We start from the raw sequence: 23,107 nt of genomic DNA, 5'->3' as shown, positions 1-23,107 counted from the left end.
AGATATTGAAGCCAAATCCAGCCTCTGTACCCCAACATCAAATTAAATCTTGGAGACAGAGTTTGGGGTGAAGTAGAAGAGAATAGTTTTATTGCTTTACCAGGCAATGCCCTCAGAAGTGTATGTCCCAATCTGGGGGTGGAGCTGCAGTTGCTGTAAAGAGTCTTCTAGTCCTGGGGTGGGGTTGCTGATAAGAACTAGGGTGTGTGCATGGCCTACATTCCTTCAGCCCAGAGATCAGAACTGTGACTTTGAAATGAAGAGTGCTTCATCAAGTTTTCTGTTTGGTGGGGGCTTTAGTCCTGCAGAAGGGCTCAGAGAGAATGTTATGTGACCCCTTTAGGTGAAACCAGAACCCTGCCCCTAAGACTGCACTATTGTTTCTTGGATCTTCCTCCTTTATCTCCATTTTCCCCCCGTTCCCTGATTAGCAACTGTTTGAACCTGCCCTTTGGAATTCAGGGAAGGGTACACAGAAAGGCTTTTGTGCCCAGGAGCCCCAGAGGGCTTGGTTTCTATCCGTCCATCCACACTTGTGCTCAGTTATGTCTGACACTTTGCAACTCCATGGACTGTAGCCCACCAGGCTCCTCTGTCCATGGGATTTTCTAGGCAAAAATATTGGAGTGGGTTGTGAATTCCTCCTCCAGGGGATCTTCCCCACCCAGGGATCTCGGTTTCAGTATAAGCATATTTTGTAATTACAATAGACTAACAGGGATACACAATTCTTTAGAAAGATTTGCAATTACTGAATAAGAGTTTAATAATACATGTTATGGTATAAAAGGAAGAATTATCTGATAGGAAAAGCAAGTAGGAAAGTCAGGACAGGGCATTTCAGAGCCAGAAGTAGACAGAACATGAGGGAAGAAGTAGAGATGGTCACCACCAAGTGGACGGAACAGAGATGAGGCCACTTCTTGAGCTCCAGAAAACAAAGTTGGCAAGAGGTAGGTGTTCAGAACACTGATCCTAGAAGAAGTCAAGGGGATATCGGCTCAAAAAAATCTGGATGCATTCAGAAAGATGGACCAGAAAAAGCAAACACAGAGCTCAAAGAAGAGGAAGAGGAGGCAGGTAAACCTGGAGGAGAAATCAAGTATTACCTGAAGGATGCTATCCAGAGGCCAGAGTGTAATTCCACTATAAATTTTAAAACTGTGGTGTTTTCCCCTTGTTATTGAAACAGGAGGAAAGGGGCAGGGCCCAACCTTTAAAAGAATGATATAGCTATGTTCTGTGCTGTGCTTAGTTGCTCAGTCATGTCCAACTTTTGGCGACCCCATGTACTATAGCCCGCCAGGCTCCTCTGTCCATGTGGATTCTCTAGGCAAGAATACTGGAGTGGGCTGCAATGCCCTCCTCCAGGGGATCTTCCCAGTGAACCAGTTCTCCTGCATTGCAAATAGATTCTTTAACATCTGAGCCACCAGAGAAGCCCAAGAGTACTGGGGTGGATTGCCTATCCCTTCTCCAGGGGAATTTCCCAAGCCAGGAATCAAACCAGGGTCTCCTGCTTTGCAGGCAGATTCTTTACCAGCTGAGTCACCTGGGAAGCCCTGACATAGCTATAGCACAAGACAAAAAATGATTAAAATCAAACAGGTCCAAGATGGTGGATGAGTCAACTTCCAGTAGGCCTTAAGTCTCATTATACACTCATTATAACACATTAGAATCTAAATGATACACCCATCAGCGCCATTACAGTTCTGAAACTAACTATGTGTGTGTGTTAGCGGCTCAGTCATGTCTGACTCTGCCCACCAGGCTCCTCTGTCCATGGAATTCTCCAGGCAAGAATACTAGAGTGGATTGCCATTCCCTTCTCCAGGGTATCTTCCTGACCCAGGAATCAAACCCAGGTTTCCTGCATTACAGGCAGATTCTTTACCATCTGAGCCACCAGGGAAGCTCATAAAAGGCTAACCATAAAAGACTGAAAAGTGGACAATGGCCCCATTTCTGGAAATCCCTGCCCCTTTCCCAGAATAATTGGAATAATCTTCCCACTTACTATCCAATGAAATTATCCAGCCCATAAAAACTAACCATGCCATATTGCAAGGCTCTCTCACTTTCTGGCCCAAACTCTGTGAAGTGTGTTTCTTTCTAAATAAATCCACTTCTTACTATTACTTTGTCTCTAAGTTATTTTGCAAACACAGAACCTCAAATTCACCAGCAACATTATGAAAATATCACATATTGAACTCTTCAGTTTGGTTGCTCAGTCATGTCTAACTCTTTGCGACCCCATAGACTGCAGCACGCCAGGCCTCCCTGTCCATCACCAACACCCAGAGCTGGGCAAATTCATGCCCATCAAGCTGGTGATGCCATCCAACCATCTCATCCTCTGTCATCCCCTTCTCCTCCCACCTTTAATCTTTCCCAGCATCAGGGTCTTTTCAAATGAGTCAGTTCTTCACATCAGGTGGCCAAAGTATTAGAGTTTCAGCTTCAGCATCAGTCCTTCCAATGAATATTCAGGACTGATTTCCTTTAGGATTGACTGATTTGATCTCCTTTCAGTCCAAGGGACTCTCAAGAGTCTTCTCCAGCACACAGTTCAAAGGCATCAATTCTTCAGCACTCAGCTTTCTTTATGGTCCAACTCTCACATCCATAATGACTACTGGAAAAACCATAGCTTTGACTAGACTGACCCTTGTTGATAAAATAATGTCTCTGCATTTTAAAATGCTGTCTAGGTTGGTCATAGCTTTTCTTCCAAGGAGCAAGTATCTTTTAATTTCATGGCTGCAGTCGCCATCTGCAGTGATTTTTGAGCCCAAGAAAATAAAGTCTGTCACTGTTTTCATTGTTTCCCCATCTATTTGCCATGAAGTGATGGGACTGGACACCATGATCTTACATTTTTGAATTTTGAATTTTAAGCCAGCTTTTCACTCTCCTCTTTCACTTTCATCAATAAGCTCTTTAGTTCCTCCTCACTTTCTGCCATAAGGGTGGTGTTACCTGCATGTCTGAGGTTTTTTTATATTTTTCCCAGCCATCTTGATTCCAGCTTGTGCTTCATCTAGCCCAGAATTTCACATGATGTACTCTGCATATAAGTTAAATAATGTGAAAGTGAAAGTGAAGTGGCTCAGTTGTGTCCAACTCTTTGTGATCCCATGGACTGTAGCCCACCAAGTTCCTCCATCCATGGAATTTTCCAGGCAATAATACTGGCGTGGGTTTCCTTCTCCAGGAGATCTTCCCGACCCAGGGATTGAACCCAGGTCTCCCACATTGCAGGCAGATGCTTAACCATCTGAGCCACCAAGGAAGTTAAATAAACAAGGTGACAATACAGCCTTGATATTCTCAATTTGGAACCAGCCTGTTGTTTCATGTCCAGTTCTAACTATTGTTTGTTCTCCTATAATTTGGCCCTATGCTCTTCTAGCTTGGTTTCCTACTTCCTCTCAACCACTTTTTGTCCCTGTCAAATCCACTGCATGTTTTGGGAAACATAATCTGATGCTGCAGTAGTCATGCTTGTGCTACATGAATATCTCCATTTGAAACAAACTCTTCTTCTTCACTTAATCCATTCCACCTAATAAAGCCAAATCAAAATCCGTATTTCTACTCTCAAAAGAAAAATTAATTTCTCCTTCATCCATGCTCCTGTTGCATCTTTTTAGTCATTCTATTAACATACATCCTACCTCATGGCATAGTAGATAGGAGTTTGCCTACCTTCCTTCCTCAGTCTTGTGACTGAGGTATCAAATCAGCTCTCTAAAAAGAGTAGCCAATGCTGCTGGGTTCTCTGCACTCACAGTCTCCTACAGGTCCAGACTTCCTCTTTTAAGCACCCATGAACCTACCCTACAGGCTCTCTCCAGTGACTGGATTAGCCGACCCCTGAAGAAGAAGGAACAGAACTGTAGAACAAACACCCCTGGGAGCAGTCCTCCACCAAATATTGTCTTGGATTAGTAGCTTAAATACCTGCAAGATCCTTGCCCCTGAACCTGAGCAGGAACCTGTGGAGCTCTTGGGCGCAAAAGCCTTTCTGTATCCCCTTCCCTGAATCCCAAAGGAAAGGTTCAAACAGTTGCTAATCAGGAAAAGGAGAAGATGCAGAGATAAAGGGGGAGGAGTCAAGAAATAATAGGGCATCTATGAAAACATAACAGGCCCCAAATAGCCAAAGCAATCTTGAGGAAGAGAAACAGAGCTGTAGGAATCAGGCTCCCTGACTTCAGACTACAATACAAAGCTACAGTAATCAAGACAGCATGGTATTGGCACAAAAACAGAAATATAGATCAATGGTACAGGATAGAAAGCCCCGAGTTAAACCCACACACTCATGGTCACCTAATCTATGACAAAGATGTCAATGGAGAAAAAAACAGACTTTTCAATAAATTGTTCTGGGAAAACTGGACAACTACATGTAAAAAGAATGAAATTAGAATGCTTCCTAATGACATACACAAAAATAAACTGAAAATGGATTAAAGACCTAAGTGTAAGGCTGGACACTGGAAAACTCTTAGAGGAAAACTTAGGGGAAACATTCTTTGACATAAACCATAGCAAGATTTTTCATGATCCACTTCCTGAAGTAATGAATAAAAACAAAAATGGTACCTAATTAAACTTAAAAATGTTTGCACAGTAAAGGAAACCCTGAATAAGATAAAAAGACAACCCACAGAATGGAAAAAAATTTGCAAATGAAGCAATGGACAAAGGATTAATCTCCAAAATATACAAACATCTCATGCAGCTCAATATCAGAAAAACAAACAACCCAATCAAAAAATGAATGGGAGACCTAAATAGACATTTCATCAAAGAAGATATACAGGTGACCAAGAGGCACATGAAAATATGCTCAACATCATGAATTAGTAGAGAAATGCAAATCAAAACTACAATGAGGTATTCCTTTATACCAGTCAGAATGATCATCATCAAAAACATATACAAACACTAAATTCTGGAGAGGATGAAGAGAAAAAAAGAAACCTCTTGCACTGCTGGTGGGAATGTAAATTGATACAGCCACTGTGGATAACAGTATGAAAGTTCCTTAAAAAACTAAAAATAGAACTACCATATGGCCCAGCAACACCACTCCTGGGCATATACCCTGAGAAAACCATAATTCAAAAAGACATATGTACCCCAATGTTCATTGCAGCACTATTTATAATACCTAGGGCATGAAAATGACCTAAATGTCCACCAACAGATGAATGGATAAAGAAGATGTAAATGAAATTGGGTCATATTTGTAAAGATGTGAATGGACCTAGAGTCTATCATACAGAGTGAAGTAAGTCAGAGAGAGAAACAAATATTACATATTAATGCATATATCTGGATTCTAGAAAAATGATACAGTTGAACCAATTTGCTGGGCAGGAATAGAAATGCAGATATAGTGAGTGGACATGCGGACACAGTGGAGAAAGAGAAGGGTGGAATGAATTGGGAGATTAGGTTTGACATAAATACATATGTGTAGAATAGATAGCTAGTGGTAGGTTGCTATATAGCACAGGGAGCTCAGCTCAGTGCTCTGTGATGACCTAGATGGGTGGGATGGGGGAGTAGGGAGGGAAGTCCAAAAGGGAGGGGATATACATATACATACAGCTGATTCACTTCATTGTACAGCAGAAGTAACACAGCATTGTAAAGCAATTATACTCTAGTAAAAAAAAAGAAAGAAAGAATAGTGCAGCCTTGAAGGCAGGTTCCCGGTTCTCACTCAAGGGATATACAGAACATCATTATCTCTGAGCTCTTCTGCAGAACTAAAACCCCCAGCAAAGACAGGACTTGATGTTGCATTCTTTGTTCCAGAGAAGGTCACAGTTCACCCATCATCACCTGATGCCAGATGATCTATGGGTTGAAGGAATGTGGACCCTGCACACACCCTGATTCTTATCAATGACTCTACCCCAGGACTACAAGACTCCTCACAGCCCCCACCCCTGTTGGGACACACAGTTTTGAGGGCATTAGTCCACTGTGGCCCCCTTTGCCTGGCAAAGCAATAATGCTATTCTTTCCTCTTCACTAAAAACTCTGATTTAATTTGGTGTCAGGGTACTGAGGCAGGATTTGGCTTCACCTCTGAGGTAGAACAACTCTGAGGTTGGTGACCTATTCAGTCTCCCAGAGGTCCTCAGCAGGTTTGACCCCCAGTTGTCCTGAGAAGCAACCTGTTCACTAATGCACTCCCTACCTATCTCATCTTCACTTCCCCACTGCCCTGTTGGTATTTCCTGGGATGACCTTATTAAATAATTGCTCTAGAATCCTTGTCTTAGAGCCTACCTCTGGGAGAATACAATGTAAAACACTAATCAGTAAGTATCAGTATTTTGTTAAAAGACTTAAATTCAGGGAAGAAGAGAGACCAAAAGGAAAGAGAAGAAATTCCAGGAAAAGTGACTGTATGTTTGGATGAATTTTCAGAGGTGGAAATGAGCAAGTGGGTCCAGAGATCTTATTGGCATGCTAGTTACAGGTGGAAGAGAGGACACAGAAGGGCTGAATAGGCCAGATGAGACCAGACTTTTGTGATGGTGATTTTCCCTGAGAAATCCTCAAAGGTTTTCTCAAGGGACTTCTTTATAGAATAGCCACAATGTTTTTGTTGTTGTTGTTGTTTAATTGAAAGATAATTGCTTTATAGCATTTTGTTGTTTTCTGTCAAATACTAACATGAGTCAGCCATAGGTATACATATGTCCCTTCCCTCTGGAACCTCCCTCCTATCTCCCTCCCCATCCCACCCCTCTAGGTTGATACAGAGCCCCTGATTGAGTTCCATGAGTCATACAGAAAATTCCCATTGGCTTAGAATAGCCACAATGTTTTCATTATTAAAGTTGCTTTAGTATTATGGTATTAAGATACGAGTATTCTCAGGAAGTACATAAATATACACTCCAAAAAGAAACCTCAATTATAAAGATGACAGCACATTGAATGGGAGTTTTCCTCTTGTCTTAGAGTTTCATGGAATGCCCAAAGCCAAGAATAGTATCAGTCAGAATAAGCAAGGTAAATCTGCAAGAATAAACAACCACAAAATTTCAGTGATTTCTATTTAAAATAACCAAGACATGGAAGCAACCTAAATGTCTGTCAATGGATTAATGGATAAAGAAGATGTGGTACACATATACACATATACAATGGAATATTACTCAGCCATAAAAAAGAATGAAATAATGCCATTTGCCATTTGGTAGCTCAGCTGGTAAAGAATCCAGCTGCCAAGCAGGAGACTCTGGTTTAGTTTCTGGGTCAGGGAGATCTCCTGGAGAAAGGAAAGGCTATCTACTCCAGTATTCATGGGCTTCCCTCGTGGCTCAGATGGTAAAGAATCTGCCTGAAATGCAGGAGACCTGGGTTCAATCCCTGGGTTGGGGAGATACCTGGAGGAGGGCGTGGGAACCCACTCTGGTATTCTTGCCTGGAGAATCCCCAGGGATACAGGAGTCTGGCAGGCTACAGTCTGTGGGGTCATAAAGAGTCAGACATGACTGAGTGACTAAGCACAGCAGACCAGAATGCCATTTGCATCAACATAGATGAAACTAGAGATTATCACACTGAGTAAACTAAACCAGACAAAGAAAGATAGATATCACATGATATTGCTTATATGTCTAATCTTTAAAAATGATATAAATGAAATTATCTACAAAACAGAAAGAGACTCACAGACATAGAAAACGACTTACTGCTACCAAAGGAGAAAGAGGGGTAGGGGGAGGAATAAATTAGGAGGTTAAGACTAACATATACACACTATTATGTATAAAATTGAAGAAGGAAATGGCAGCCTACTCCAGTATTCTTGTGTGGGAAATCCCAAGGACAGAGGAGCCTGGCAGGCTACAGTCCATGGGATTGCAAAATTCAGGCATAACTTAGAGACTAAACCACCACCACACCATGTATAAAACTGTGCTTCCCTGGTGCTCAGTGATTTTTTTTTTTTTTTAATCCATCTGCCAATGCAGGAGATGCAAGTTCAATCCCTGGGTTGGGAAGATCCCCAGAGAAAGAAATGGCAACCCACTCCACTATTCTTACCTGGGAAATCCCATGGACAGAGGAGCCTGGTGGGCTATAGTTCATGGGGTCACCAAAGAGTTGGACACAATTTAGCAACTAAACAAGAACATAGGGAACTAATAGGACAACCATCCCTCAGGACTTTCTAAGAGGTGGCCAACCTGCCTCTTTGACTATCAATCTCCATCACACACTACCAGCCTAAATCAGAAAACATTAGAAGTTTGAAGGTCAGTGTTGGCAGGAATTCATTGGAGTAGAAAATGTTTTGTCTTTGCTTCTTGCATACTTCCCAGACCACGTGAAATGGGACCCCAAGTAGAATGCCTCCAAGAGCATATGAGATCAGGGAGTTTGGATTCTCACTCCTGACAGAGCAAAACCCAGAAGGTCCATTTTGTGTGGCCATCAGATCAGTGAAAATGTTATTAGGAAGACTCAGTATATGTCATCAGGAGTTTAGCATGCACACAGATGGAGACCAGTGTCTGCTTCCTGCCAAGAGAAATTCAAATATAGTGTGTAAGGGACTGGTAAAGTGGCTACAATAAGAACAAAGAGAAAGAGGTCAGCCTTGGGCAAGTTTCAGGTCTCCCTTTAGTGGTAAGAATGCATGAAGAAATTGACCAAAGGGTTCTGTGGGAAATGACTAGGCTCAAAGTATCGTATAGGAGCCAGTAAGAGATCGGACTTTGGAGAAGAGAGAGACTGATGGTGTACATTTTAATAGCTGGAAGGGCGAGGGTAGGAAATGAAGAGGGGTCCCAGAAAGTCAAGCAAAGTATGAATCAACAGCTCCAGGAATTAAAAGAATAAGAGCTGTTATTCTTACCAAGAAGCTCTTCTTCTTACCAAGAAGCTGATAAAAAATAAATGTCCCTCTCACCATTACTATTCAACATAGTTCTGGAAGTCCTACCCACAGCAATTAGAGAAGAAAAGGAAATAAAAGTAATCCAGACTGGAAAAGAAGTAACATTCTCACTGTTTGTGGATGATATGATCCTCTACATAAAAAACCCTAAAGATGCCACCAGGAAATTACTAGAGCTAATCAGTGAATATAGTAAAGGCACAGGATGTAAAATTAATACACCGAAGTCTCTTGCATTCCTATACATTAACTATGAAAAATCAGAAAAGGAAATTAAGGAAACAATACCATTCACCATTGCAATGAAGAGAATAAAATACTTAGGAATAAGTTTACCAAAAGAAACAAAAGACAAGCATACAGAGAACAATGAAACACTGATGAAAGAAATAAAAGATGGCACAAATAGATAGAGAAATATACCATGTTCTTGCATTGGAAGAATCATTATAGTGAAAATGAGTATACTACCCAAAGCAATCTATAGATTCAAAGCAATCCCTATCAAACTACCATAATAATTAGAACAAATAATTTCACAATTTGTATGGAAACACAAATACTCTGAATAACCAAAGCAATCTTGAGAGAGAAGAATGGAACTGGAGGAATCAACCTTCCTGACTTCAGACTATGCTACAAAGCTACAGTCCTCAAGACAGCATGGTACTTGCACAAAGACATAAATATAGATCAATAGAATAAAATAGAAAGTCCAGAGATAAATCCATGCATCTATGGACACCTTATCTTTGACAAAGGAGGCAAGAATATACAATGGAGAAAAGACAATTTCTTTAACAAGTGGTGCTGGGAAAACTGGCCAACCACTTGTAAAAGAATCAAACTAGAACACTTTCTAACACCATACACAAAAATAAACTCAAAATGGATTAAAGATCTAAATGTAAGACCAGAAACTATAAAGCTCCTAGAGGAGTTACACTGTTGGTTGGAATACAAACTGGTACAGCACCACTATGGAGAATAGTGTGGAGATTTCTTTAAAAACTGGAACAGAACTACCATATAACCTAGCAATCATAATGCTTGGCATATATACCAAGGAAACCATAACTGAAAGAGACACATGTACCCCAGTGTTCAATGCAGCACTATTTATGATAGCTAGGATATGGAAGCAACCTAGATGTCCTTTGGCAGATAAATGAATAAGGAAGTTATGGTACATATACACAATGGAATACTACTCAGCTATAAAAAGGAATGCATCTGAGTCAGTTCTAATGAGGTGGATGAACCTAGAGCCTATTATACAGAGTGAAATAAGTCAGAAAGAGAAAGACATATACTGTATATTAACGCATATATATGGAATTGGGAAGGGTGGTACCAGCGATCCTACATACAGGGCAGCAAAGGAAACACAGATGTAAAGAACAGACTTCTGGACTCAGTGGGTGAAAGAGAGGGCAGGATGATTTGAGAGAATATCACTGAAACATGAACATTACCATATGTAGAATGGATGACCCATGTGAGTTTGATACATGAAGCAGGGCACCCCAGCCTGATGCTCTGTGACAACCTGAAGGGATGGGTGGGGAGGGAGGTGGGAGGGGGGTTCAGGATGAGGGGGACACATGTATACCTAGGGCCAATTCATGCTGATGTACGGCAAAAGCCATCACAATATTGTAAAGTAATTATCCTACAATTAAAATAAGTAAAGAATATTTTTTAAATGTGTCCCACAAAAGAACCTGGCTTTTGGACAGCAGCCATAACAGAGGAAATGGTGGCCAGCAGGTATCAGGCAAGAGCGCCCCTGAGCACCTGCACACTGAGGACAAAAAGACCCAGAAAGAGAGGATGCAAGAAAGGGATAACAAAGGAATAAACCACCACTCCTTTCCTTTTCCCAGATACCCAAGCTTGAGTCTTCAGGCCTGAGTTATAGAGAAAGACCATATTTTTAACTGAATGCGAGATTGAAAGCATTGACTTGACTTGCACTACAACACAAAAATGAGAGTGTTCTTACAGCTGAAAGTAAATAGAAAGCTGTCATGGGGAGAGACAAGGCAAGGGAAATGCAACAGAGAATTTTTGAAGTCATTAATGGAAGAAAAATAAATCCATTTCCTGTTTTTGCTTCCATTAAGTTAGACCCATTCGATAAACCAGCTGCAAAAGCCAAAACAAAATTGTATACACATTGTTACCAGCCAATTCTTCTCTTTATGAGAGAAAAATAAAGTGGAGAGTATCAATTACATTTTTCTATTCTCTGTTCTCAGTATCACTTGATCATTAGAAAGCAACTTTTTTCATGGCTAGAGCTCTATAAACATCTAGGAAGTTCTGATTTATAAATAGCTGCAGACTTAACTAAAGTTTGTTTAAACAAATATGAACTTTTATTATTTTACATTACCAAAAGTGGGGCAGCTAAGTGGTTGGGGGCCTGTAGTATTGGTAAATTCAATGGCTTAGTGACTTTTTAATCCTGAGTTAAGATAATCTTAGTATTCCCTTATGATTACAAATTTACTGCTGAAGTTCAACCATCATATTTTTACCGAGCTTGGGCTCCAAAATCACTGCAGATGGTGCCTGCAGCCATGAAATTAAAAGACGTTTACTCCTTGGAAGGAAAGTTATGACCAACCTAGATAGCATATTCAAAAGTAGAGACATTACTTTGCCAACAAAGGTCTGTCTAGTCAAGGCTATGGTTTTTCCTGTGGTCATGTATGGATGTGAGAGTTGGACTGTGAAGAAGGCTGAGCACCGAAGAATTGATGCTTTTGAACTGTGGTGTTGGAGAAGACTCTTGAGAGTCCCTTGGACTGCAAGGAGATCCAACCAGTCCATTCTGAAAGAGATCAGCCCTGGGTGTTCTTTGGAAGGAATGATGCTAAAGCTGAAACTCCAGTACTTTGGCCACCTCATGCGAAGAGTTGTCTCATTGGAAAAGACTCTGATGCTGGGAGGGACTGGGGGCAGGAGGAGAAGGGGACGACAGAGGATGAGATGGCTGGATGGCATCAATGACTGAATGGACATGGGTTTGGGTGAACTCTGGGAGTTAGTGATGGACAGGGAGGCCTGGCGTGCTGCAATTCATGGGGTCGCAAAGAGTCAAACATGACTGAGCGACTGAACTGAACTGAACTGAACTGATCCAGAAATAGGAATACAAATATATTTTTCTCCTTTGCTCCATTTTTTAACGTATTTATTTATCTATTTATTTGACTGTGCCAGGTCTTAGTTGCAGCGCATGGAATCGTCAGTTGGGGCATGCAAACTTTTATTTGCAGCATGTGGGACCTGGTTCCCTGATCAGGAATCAAACCCAGGCCCTCTGCATTGGGAGCACAGTCTTAGCCACTGGACCACCAGGGAGGTTCTCCCTGCTACCTTTTAAGAGCAGAGAAACCATGTCTGGATACTCTTCTGCTGATTTCCCTTAGGTACCATTGACTGGAATTGGGTCACAAGCCATTCTCAAACCATTCACTGGAAAGAAGAATGAAACTACCATGACTGGCTTGGATTTAACAAATTCATCCTTTGGGACCAGAATGGACTGAGGCACATAGCCACCTGATGCCCAAATAAAATATTCTCTTAAAAGAAGGAGGAAGGGGTGACTGCTGATATGCGATCATCATATTGTATAATATAAAGAAGACTATATGTCCTACCAAGTCAAAAAAAAAAAAAGATACTGTCTCAAGTACGGTTTCTAAAAGCACAGCTAGACATGATTTATTGCAGGAATGCTCTCCAAAGAAAAGTGGAGAAAGCAGGATGTTACAGGGGTAATTGCTAAGCAAAGAGGTAGACTTTACCTTCAGGCTGATTTCATGGGGAGCCAAGAAGTACGAGTCACACAACAAAATTGATGCCTAAAAGGAACCTGATATTTTGTACCCCATTTTCAGCCAATCGTTGTTTGTGAATTGTTGGAAGGACCATAAGTTCTATGGCAGAGTGCTTCCCTTCAATGCAGGACAAATTCCTCGAAAAGGAGCAGCTATGAGCAGCCAACTCAGCACCTGGGGATGCCAGTCTAGTAAAGGAGACACTAGCAATGCCCACCATAGATGCTGAAGATTGAAAGACTTAACCAGCCTCCAGAAAGGCACACTCCCCAAGCAGGACCATGACAGAAAGTATAGTCACTGTGGGCCACTGTTTCCTCTGGAGGAGTCCAAACTAACTAGCATGTTCCAGGGTCCCACACATAACTCAACTTGTTACAGCCTGAGTTTCAGGTACCGCTTCTAGAGGCTTAACAATACATGGAACCCAAGATTAAGAGCATCTCCATATTCATTCTGCCCTACTGCATCTTCCCCCACCCCAACAGAAGGTGCTATAAGCCATACTATCAGGATAACAAACAGTCTTTCAACATACTGATTCTGGTTCTCTTTGTGGGTCTGAGATGTCCCACCCTTGAAGTGGAGGAAGCATCTGAACTTGGAGAGTGGCTTCTTCCTCATCTGGGGATACTGGCCTGCAGTGACCAAATGAACCTCCCCAAGCCTGTGGCCAACCTCAAGCCCACCGCGTGCCCTTCAGCCCACTTTCAACAAAACTTCCACTGCCAACACTCTGATAGGAAAAGGTTAAACAACTCTCCAAGTCAGAATTTCACTCTAGATTTCCTCTGGGCCGAGGAGACCCGAGTTAACAATAATACCCCTTTTTCACTAGACATGGAAAGACTTTAGAGGAAACCAAGACAATGAACAAATCTTTCCAAATAACCTATTTCAAAAATTAAAGGTGGAATTGCAATGTACAGATTAATTTCCACTTAAAATGGAGCTGAATTTCAAAAGTGAAAAGAAAGGAGGCCTGAGCAAATCCATTTGGGCAGCAGCTAAAAGATTTGAAAACAGCATGAATATTCTGGACACCACCTACAACAGGAAATGGAAAGAATTCTAAAGCACACCAACAATTAATATTAGAGAAGTCATTTTTTCTAATAAGCAAGTATTTTGAAACAAGAATAAATATTTTGTCTTGCATTTTAACTTCCTGCAATTATGTCTTAGCCCCTCTGTATATTATAAAATCTTTTCCAGGAAGGGCTGACCTTGGAAACCCACCCCACACCCTTTCTTGAACATAGAAGGCACTCAATATTTGTTTGAGTAAATAAAATCTAGTTAAATTTAGTTAAACCATTTTATGATCTGCTATCCCATCATTGATAGTACAATTTATCGCTTACCAACTAAGAAAAATATTGGAACAAATCTTCTTAACACTCTAACACCTTATGTGTAAATGACTTGCCAGAAACAACCTTTAAAAAAGCCTTCAGAAGTAAAATCTGTTCCCTGGTGCACATCAGTACCTGCAAATAATTCTAAAGGCAAAGAGAAATTCATTACTTACGGATGCCCTCTACTGGGAAACACTCTTTCCCACTGAGGACATGCTCTCTTAATTGACTTGATACCGCTCACATCTCTCACCAAAGTATAAAAAGGTCACAGGATCAAAGCTGAAACCTTAACTTTTACAGAGGCTTGCAAACATTGAGGAGCAATCTTAAAATGCCATCAGTCTCATTTTAGATAGAATCATTTTAACTAAAGCACAAGGTAAAGAAATTTTGAAAGATAAATTTGTGAGAGAAAAGAATTCAAGTCCCAGCATGCAGTGAACATTTTATACACGTTCAATTTTATTCTGTCAACAATTTCTTCTTAGACTGCCTGATTGGTTAGATTAGTTTAAGATCAGAAGCATTATTAACTCCAGCCCTTGGCTGAATACCATCTACAGAAATTATATTCTATTTTTCCTTTACATTTCAACTGAAAGGAGGATTGCTCACTTCCTGGCCTAACTTATTAGGAACTGGCTGACTAATCACTGGGCTTTAAAGTATGGGCAGCGCCATTGTCAGTGTTCTCTCACTCTTCCTACCCTCATTCTGTATCTCGTTACTCTAGCTAAATACTTTGTTATCTCATAAGAGAATGTTCCTAGGTGACCTCCTTTGGTCAAGCTTTTCACATTTCTCTCTGCTCTGAATGGTTGCCTAGAAATTCTCTCCCCCATGAACCTTGAGACCAGCAGCATCAGTTCAGTTCAGTCACTCAGTCATATCCGACTCTTTGTGACCCCATGGACTGCAACACACCAGGCCTCCCTGTCCATCACCAATTCCCAGAGTTTACCCAAACTCATGTCCATTGAGTCAATGATGCCATCCAACCATCTCATCCTCTGTCATCCCCTTCTCCTCTTTCCTTCAATCTTTCCCAGCATCAGGGTCTTTTCAAATGAGTCAGCTCTTTGCATCAGGTGGCCGAAGTATTGGAGTTTCAGCTTCAACATCAGTCCTTCCAACAAACACCTAGGACTGATCTCCTTTAGGATGGACTGGTTGGATCTCCTTGCAGTCCCAGGGACTCTCAACACCACAGTTCAAAAGCATCAATTCTTCAGCACTTGGCTTTCTTTATAGTCCAACTCCCACATCCATATATGACTACTGGAAAACCCAGAGCCTTGACTAGACGGACCTTTGTTGGCCAAGTAATGTCTCTGCTTTTGAATATGCTATCTAGGCTGGTTATAACTTTCCTTCCAAGGAGTAAGCGTCTTTTAATTTCATGGCTGCAATCACCATCTGCAGTGATTTTGGAGCCCAAAAAAATAAAGTCAGCCACTGTTTCCACTGTTTCCCCATCTATTTGCCATGAAGTGATGGGACCAGATGCCATGATCTTCGTTTTCTGAATGTTGAGCTTTAAGCCAACTTTTTCACTCTCCTCTTTCACTTTCATCAAGATGCTCTTTAGTTCTTCTTCACTTTCTGCCATAAGGGTAGTATCATCTGCATATCTAAGGTTATTGATATTTCTCCCGGCAATCTTGATTCCAGCTTGTACTTCATCCAGCCCAGCATTTCTCATGATGCACTCTGCATATAAGTTAAATAAGCAGGGTGACAACATACAGCCTTGACATTCTCCTTTTCCTATTTGGAACCAGTCTGTTGTTCCATATCCAGTTCTAATTGTTGCTTCCTGACCTGCATACAGATTTCTCAGGAGGCAGGTCAGATGGTCTGGTATTGCCATCTCTTTCAGAATTTTCCACAGTTTATTGTGATCCACACAGTCAAAGGCTTTGGCATAGTCAATAAAGCAGAAATAGATGTTTTTCTAGAACTATCTTCCTTTTTCAATGATAGTGTTAAAACCAGCAACCCAGCAGCCCTGCACTAACCAGCAGAGTTAATGCAGAGGTACTGGAACCACACTGCAAGTGCTGGGGTGCAAGGTTACTGGATCATCAGAGGTAGCCGAAATGGACAGTTTCCAAAATCTAAACGGGTTCTAAAGTCAACAAAATTCTCATATCCATCTTCCTGATTTGCACTGGAGCAAGTAACTGAAGAATGTTTGGGCGGTCCTCAGGATGGGAACAGTGCCCCAGGGGCACCCTCCTTCTAGAGGAAAAGAGGGTCTGCATAGAAGGACTGGAGTATGTGCCCTCGCTCTCATCTCCTGTCCCTCTGCTGATGCTCGGATGCTAGCCCACCCTCTTCTTATCCCTCTTGCCAGTTGTTTGGGAAAATGGAGCCAAGAGTTGCTTGCAAATCTCACAAAGAAGACGTCGGGTTTAGCTAAAGTAGTTTAGATTAGCATTACATAAAGCTGTATAGAGCCTTTTTGGGAACTGGTCAATAGTATTGCCTGCATAGTGTATCTTTCATTTCCAGAAAAGGCTAACTGGCTGGCTGTCTACCCCCAAGGTCTCACAAGGACATATTCATTATCTTTGTGAATAAAATCAAGCCTGGCCCTCAACCTCTTAAGGTTTAATATTGGGTTTCATTAGCACATTGAGAATGGGTTCACCAGAGAAGCACTTTAAAAATGTTATTTTAAAAATTATGGTATTTGGGTCACCCTGTTAGGGGAAGCACACTGACTGAAACCTCCCATCCTGGCCAGGCACCATAGTAACCATTTGCATGAGTTATTTAATGACAGGAGGTTCTGGTAAGGAACATGTAACTAATAAGCTACAACCAACCAAAAAAATTCAGGAAAGGTCAAAAGGAGACACCACATATCCTATCACTTCCCAGAATCCTTCTTGTTGGTATCCATCTTGGCTGAGCAGTGTGCCACCAGGAAGGACCCTAAGTAACAATGACTGGCCAATAAAAACCTGTAAACTAATATCACTATAAAACCCAAGACTGCAAGCCATGTGGCAGAACAGTTCTTCTAGTTTCCGTTATCTTACTGCTCTCCACCCTGGTCCCCCTACCCAATAAAATCTCTTGCTTTGTCAGCACATATGTCTCCTTGGACAATTCATTTCCAAATGTTAGACAAGAGCTCACTTTCAGGCCCTGGAAGGGGTCGCTCTTTCTGCAACACCACCACCAGAGATTCTGGTTTCATTGATCTAGGTTGTGGCCTACTGTTAGGATTTTTAGAAGCTTCTGCAGTGTTGATTCTAGTGGACATCAAGGTTGAAAATCAAAGAATGGGATCATTGCACTCTTTACCCATCAGCAGATATGTGCAGCGAGTTAACTCATAATCAGAAGGTTATTTAGTGAGAGTGGAATCAGAACAAGGGGAGTTAGAGTCCACAGTACTCGGAACCTGCTGTGTCCATATCACTGGAGGAAGACTCTTACAAACAACCAGAATGCTTCAAATCAATTGACCTAAGCAGCTGTTCTCACAATTTGATGTGCATCAGAATCACCAGGAGAGCTAATCCAGCACAGAGGTCCAGGCTTATTGAAGTAGAAGATGGCCCTTGAAATTTACCAAATTCCCCAGGTGATCCTAATGTAAGCAAAGTTTGAGAACTACTGGGCTAATGCTATTTTCATCAAACCCCACTTCACTAATGGCTTTAGTGGTGAGATGGAAAACATTCAAAATCTATTGCTCTTCCACTCATAAGACAGTTCTCAGATGAGCACTGGCAACATTTGTTTCTTTTATTCACCTTTTTCTACTCTCCATAGCTGACCAATGCCCCTTTAGTTATTAACTTGTCATGAATACATTCTAGGTATCCAGTCTTGCCTCCTGGAAGTTCCCCCATTTTTCCCCAATGCCTTTGCACATCCCTACTGCAGTTTTAGACTTGGACTCTCAGAGGGAAATCTGAATTTCCTTATTTAAAATTTCTTTAGAAATGACAACCAGCTGTTCACAACAATGGTTGGTACTTAGCTGTTACTTCTTTTGCTCAGCTGGAGTAAGCCTGAAAACAGTTAGAAGAAACCAGCAGTATAGTCACAGTAGGGGAGAAAGGACAGAGAAGTGGATACAGTCCCAGGCTTGCCTGAAAATCTGCTCACCCTCTTAACTAATGGTCAATCCATGTACATTCCTCACTAGATTAAAACATGAATGAATGAAACTAGCTAAAATAAAACAACAGAGAGGTGTCCTCACTTCTTCAGAAAATGGAAAACTTTTTGAAAGAATAAAAAGCTAAGTAATTTTATTAATGCTCTGCCAAGTTACTGCATTCTGAACTTTTCCTCATTTCTTGGATCATCTTAGAGAAAGATGCTCGGTGTCAAGCTTTGTGGGAAAAATAGAAACCAGGTGGGGCTTTCATCATCTCCGCACAGGCCAGCTCTCTCTTACCCTCTCCTCTTCTCACGGTGCAGGAAAGACTAGGCATCGCTCCATGTGAGTTCTGTAGCCCTCCTGCCTTCTGGAGTCCTTACTTCCCCAGTTACTCCCTCTTTCTTGTAGCTTCAGTCTCTCTCCTCCTAAGGCCTTCTCTTCCATAGTAAAATATGCTCCTGTAAAATGCCCTGTAATCTACCATCTTCAAAGCAACTCCTGACTTCCTCCTATCGTGTGCCCTCTCGGGACTCTCTCTCCCCTCAACCCTCTCTCTTTCTCTTGCTCCCTCTCTCTCTCTTCCCCCCACACTGCCAGACTAACTTATCAAGCATTATCTACACTCACTGTCACAAATTCCTCATCTCTCATTCTTTAGCCCATTTTAATTAGACTCTGTCCCCATTGCTTCTACAACTCAATTACTAAGTCCCCAAGGGCCTCCATGTTGCTCTACCAGGTGGCCAATTCTTAACCTTCATCTCACTTGATCCTCAGCATCATTTGACACAGTTGTACTCTGTCCTTCTGGAAACACTCTTCTCTTGGCTTCTGTGACACCCAGGCTTCCCCTTACTTCTCTGGTAATTGCTTCTCAGTCTCCTGCATCCTCCTCCTCTAATGGAACCTTAAGTGTTCGGGTCCCTTGGGGCTCTTTCTTTGACTCTATTCTCTTGGTAATTTCTCCATATTATCACCTTAGATGCTCTTATCCCTTCCCATGACCTTAAAATTTTTCGATGTACTGAGTACTCACACATCACACTTCCAGACCTTTCCAAGAACTCCCAATCCAATGTCTCACCACCCATTTGACATCTCTCAGATCAGATCAGATCAGTCGCTCAGCCGTGTCTAACTCTTTGTGACCCCATGAATCGCAGCACACCAGGCCTCCCTGTCCATCACCAACTGCCGAGTGCACTCAGACTCACGTCCATCGAGTCAGTGATGCCATCCAGCCATCTCATCCTTTGTCGTCCCCTTCTCCTCTTGCCCCCAATCCCTCCCAGCATCAGAGTCTTTTCCAATGAGTCAACTCTTCACATGAGGTGGCCAAAGTACTGGAGTTTCAGCTTTAGCATCATTCCTTCCAAAGAAATCCCAGGGCTGATCTCCTTCAGAATGGACTGGTTGGATCTCCTTGCAGTCCAAGGGACTCTCAAGGGTCTTCTCCAACACCACAGTTCAAAAACATCAATTCTTCGGTGCTCAGCCTTCTTCACAGTCCAACTCTCACATCCATACATGACCACAGGAAAAACCATAGCCTTGACTAGATGGACCTTTGTTGGCAAAGTAATGTCTCTGCTTTTGAATACGCTATCTAGGTTGGTCATAACTTTCCTTCCAAGGAGTAAGCATCTTTTAATTTCATGGCTACAATCACCATCCGTAGTGATTTTGGAGCCCAGAAAAATAAAGTCTGACACTGTTTCCACTGTTTTCCCATCTATTTCCCATGAAGTGATGGGACCAGATGCCATGATCTTCATTTTCTGAATGTTGAGCTTTAAGCCAACTTTTTCACTCTCCTCTTTCACCTTCATCAAGAGGCTTTTGAGTTCCTCTTCACTTTCTGCCATAAGGGTGGTGTCATCTGCATATCTGAGGTTATTGATATTTCTCCTGGCAATCTTGATTCCAGTTTGTGTTTCTTCCAGTCCAGCATTTCTCATGATGTACTCTGCATATAGGTTAAATAAACAGGGTGACAATATACAGCATTGACAAACTCCTTTTCCTATTTGGAACCAGTCTGTTGTTCCATGTCCAGTTCTAACTGTTGCTTCCTGACATGTATACAAATTTCTCAAAAGGCAGATCAGATGGTCTGGTATTCCCATCTCTTTCAGAATTTTCCACAGTTTATTGTGATCCACACAGTCAAAAGCTTTGGCATAGTCAATAAAGCAGAAATACATGTTTTTCTGGAATTCTCTTGCTTTTTCCATGATCCAGCAGATGTTGGCAATTTGATCTCTGGTTCCTCTGCCTTTTCTAAAACCAGCTTGAACATCAGGAAGTTCACGGTTCACATATTGCTGAAGCCTGGCTTGGAGAATTTTGAGCATTACTTTACTAGCGTGTGAGATGAGTGCAATTGTGCAGTAGTTTGAGCATTCTTTGGCATTGCCTTTCTTTGAGACTGGAATGAAAACTGACCTTTTCCAGTCCTGTGGGCACTGCTGAGTTTTCCAAATTTGCTGGCATATTGAGTGCAGCACTTTCATACCATCATCTTTCAGGATTTGGAATAGCTCAACTGGAATTCCATCACCTCCACTAGCTTTGTTCGTAGTGGTGCTTTCTAAGGCCCACTTGACTTCACATTCCAGGATGTCTGGCTCTAGGTCAGTGATCACACCATCGTGATTATCTGGGTCGTGAAGATCTTTTTTGTACAGTTCTTCTGTGTATTCTTGCCATCTCTTCTTAATATCTTCTGCTTCTGTTAGGTCCATACCATTTCTGTCCTTTATCAAGCTCATCTTTGCATGAAATGTTCCTTTGGTATCTCTGATTTTCTTGAAGAGATCCCTAGTTTTTCCCATTCTGTTGTTTTCCTCTATTTCTTCGCATTGATCGCTGAGGAAGGCTTTCTTATCTCTTCTTGCTATTCTTTGGAACTCTGCATTCAGATGTTTATATCTTTCCTTATCTCCTTTGTTTTTTGCTTCTCTTCTTTTCACAGCTATTTGTAAGGCCTCCCCAGACAGCCATTTTGCTTTTTTGCATTTCTTTTCCATGGGGATGGTCTTGATCCCTGTCTCCTGTACAATGTCATGAACTTCATTCCATAGTTCATTAGGCACTCTATCTATCAGATCTAGGCCCTTAAATCTATTTCTCACTTCCACTGTATAATCATAAGGGATTTGATTTAGGTCATACCTGAATGATCTAGTGGTTTTCCCTACTTTCTTCAATTTAAGTCTGAATTTGGCAATAAGGAGTTCATGGTCTGAGCCACAGTCAGCTCCTGGTCTTGTTTTTGCTGACTGTATAGAGCTTCTCCATCTTTGGCTGCAAAGAATATAATCAATCTGATTTCGGTGTTGACCATCTGGTGATGTCCATGTATAGAGTCTTCTCTTGTGTTGTTGGAAGAGGGTGTTTGTTATGACCAGTGCATTTTCTTGGCAAAACTCTATTAGTCTTTGCCCGGCTTCATTCCATATTCCAAGGCCAAATTTGCCTGTTACTCCAGGTGTTTCTTGACTTCCTACTTTTGCATTCCAGTCCCCTATAATGAAAAGGACATCTTTTTGGGGTGTTAGTTCTAAAAGGTCTTGTAGGTCTTCATAGAACCATTCAACTTCAGCTTCTTCAGCGTTACTGGTTGGGGCATAGACTTGGATTACTGTGATATTGAATGGTTTGCCTTGGAAACGAACAGAGATCATTCTGTCGTTTTTGAGATTGCATCCAAGTACTGCATTTCAGACTCTTTTGTTGACCGTGATGGCTACTCCATTTCTTCTGAGGGATTCCTGCCTGCAGTAGTAGATATAATGGTCATCTGAGTTAAATTCACCCATTCCAGTCCATTTCAGTTCGCTGATTCCTAGAATGTCGACATTCACTCTTGCCATCTCTTGTTTGACCACTTCCAATTTGCCTTGATTCATGGACCTGACATTCCAGGTTCCTATGCAATATTGCTCTTTACAGCATTGGACCTTGCTTCTATCACCAGTAAAATCCACAGCTGGGTATTGTTTTTGCTTTGGCTCCATCCCTTCATTCTTTCTGGAGTTATTTCTCCATTGATCTCCAGTAGCATATTGGGCACCTACTGACCCAGGGAGTTCCCCTTTCAATGTCCTATCATTTTGCCTTTTCATACTGTTCATGGGGTTCTCAAGGCAAGAATACTGAAGTGGTTTGCCATTCCCTTCTCCAGTGGACTACATTCTGTCAGATCTCTCCACCATGACCCACCCATCTTGGGTTGCCCCACGGGCATGGCTTAGTTTCATTGAGTTAGACAAAGCTGTGGTCCTAATGTGATTAGATTGACTAGTTTTCTGTGAATATGGTTTCAGTGTGTTTGCCCTCTGATGCCCTCTTGCAACACCTACCGTCTTACTTGGGTTTCTCTTACCTTGAGTGTGGGGTATCTCTTCACGGCTGCTCCAGCAAAGCGCAGCCATTGCTCCTTACCTCGGACAAGGGGTATCTCCTCACCGCCGCCCTTCCTGACCTTCAACATGGGATAGCTCCTCTAGGCCCTCCTGCGCCCATATCAAACTAAACCTATCCAAAACTGAATTATTGATCTCTCCCCAGCCAACACACCCCATCTCTGTAATGACAGCTCCATTCACCCAGTTGTTCACTAGGTACCTGGGAGCTGTGCTGGCCAGGTCTGTTCCTTGAAAGGCCTGGCCCCACCCATTGTCCCCTCACAATACTGTGCACCAGGCACCCTGGTTTTCCTTCAGATCCCTAAATATTTTATGTCTCTCTCCCTTGAGACCACTGCACTGCTTGTTGTTCCTTCAGCCTGGAATGCTCCTAAACTTACCCACCT

At 41.9% G+C, this 23,107-nt stretch overlaps 1 pseudogene; it reads right to left on the bottom strand.

Moving 5' to 3' along the window:
- Positions 1-961: 961 nt before the first annotated feature.
- On the bottom strand, positions 962-22,355 carry LOC132346836 (craniofacial development protein 2-like; annotated as a pseudogene).
- Positions 22,356-23,107: the final 752 nt, after the last annotated feature.

Source organism: Bos taurus, chromosome 13 (genome assembly GCF_002263795.3).
Source record: "Bos taurus isolate L1 Dominette 01449 registration number 42190680 breed Hereford chromosome 13, ARS-UCD2.0, whole genome shotgun sequence".
Taxonomy (NCBI): domain Eukaryota; kingdom Metazoa; phylum Chordata; class Mammalia; order Artiodactyla; family Bovidae; genus Bos; species Bos taurus.
This window is presented reverse-complemented; position numbering and strand designations above follow the sequence as displayed.